This window comes from Loxodonta africana, chromosome 8 (assembly GCF_030014295.1).
Source record: "Loxodonta africana isolate mLoxAfr1 chromosome 8, mLoxAfr1.hap2, whole genome shotgun sequence".
Taxonomy (NCBI): domain Eukaryota; kingdom Metazoa; phylum Chordata; class Mammalia; order Proboscidea; family Elephantidae; genus Loxodonta; species Loxodonta africana.
The window spans coordinates 117,265,212-117,266,210 of record NC_087349.1 but is presented as its reverse complement, the minus strand read 5'-3'; the positions used below and the strand labels follow the sequence as shown (position 1 = coordinate 117,266,210).

Here is a 999-nt window from a genome sequence, read left to right as displayed (position 1 = left end):
AAAATGCCTGGCGGTCTCCCTTTACTAATTTTCAAAAAAGGTAGAGGTTACAATTACATAAAGCACAGGAATGATGAAACTCATTTTTTTTTACTATTCATGTTTTTCTCTTCTGTGAAATGTTATTTGTATCTTTTGTTCATTTTTCTATTGTATGGTTTGCCTTTTTGTCATTTATTTCTACACATTCTATTATATTGTGATATTGATCATATTTCAGATACATGTTTTATAAATATCTTCTCCCTATTTTTAGCTTCCTGCTTTTCATGTTTTACAAGGTAGTTTGTAATAAAGAGATGTTTTTAATCTTAATTTAGTGGACTTCCTTTGGACTCATTGCTTCCTTGAGTCTTTGGTTTTCTTCACTCTCCTTTGTTCAGGATGGAAAGAGACCAAGGGTTGTACCTTAGATGGCTGCTTACAAGCTTTCAAGACCCCAGACACTACTCACCAAAGTAGGATGTAGAACACTGTCTTTATGTACTCTTATGCCAATTGACCTAGATGTTCCCTGAGACTATAGTCCTTAGCCTTCAAGCCCGGTAACTCTGTCCTGTGAGGTGTTTGGTTCTATGTAGGAAGTTTCCTTAACTGTGCCTCTGTGTGCTGTATTATAAAAATATGGAATGCTTCACAAATTTGTGTGTCATCCTTAGCAGGAACCACATTAATCTTCTCTGTATTTTTCTGATTTTAGTATACGTGTTGCCTAAGTGAGCACTGCTGTGGAAATTTTAATAAGTAGTGTTCCTCCCATTAAGAGTAGCAGTCTATGCCCCTCTCTTTGAATCTGGGAGAGCTTGTGATTACTTGATCATTGGGGTATGGTAGAAGTGATGCCATGTGACCTCCAAGGCTGGGTCAGTAAAGTCCATGCAGCTTCTTCCTAGTTACTGGAACGTTTGCTCTTGGAGCTTTGAACCATCATGTAAGGAGTCTGACTGCTCTAAGACTGCCATGCTGGAAGCCTAAGCTACCTGGAGAAGACACATTTAG

The 999-nt window shown here is 38.0% G+C and overlaps 1 non-coding gene across 1 annotated transcript; it reads right to left on the bottom strand.

The window, feature by feature from the left end:
• Nucleotides 1-618: 618 nt before the first annotated feature.
• LOC111749788 (U6 spliceosomal RNA) lies at nucleotides 619-724 on the bottom strand. Its single transcript, XR_002784981.1, has one exon. It is a non-coding gene; the product is annotated as a U6 spliceosomal RNA (small nuclear RNA).
• Between the last annotated feature and the right edge of the window lie 275 nt (nucleotides 725-999).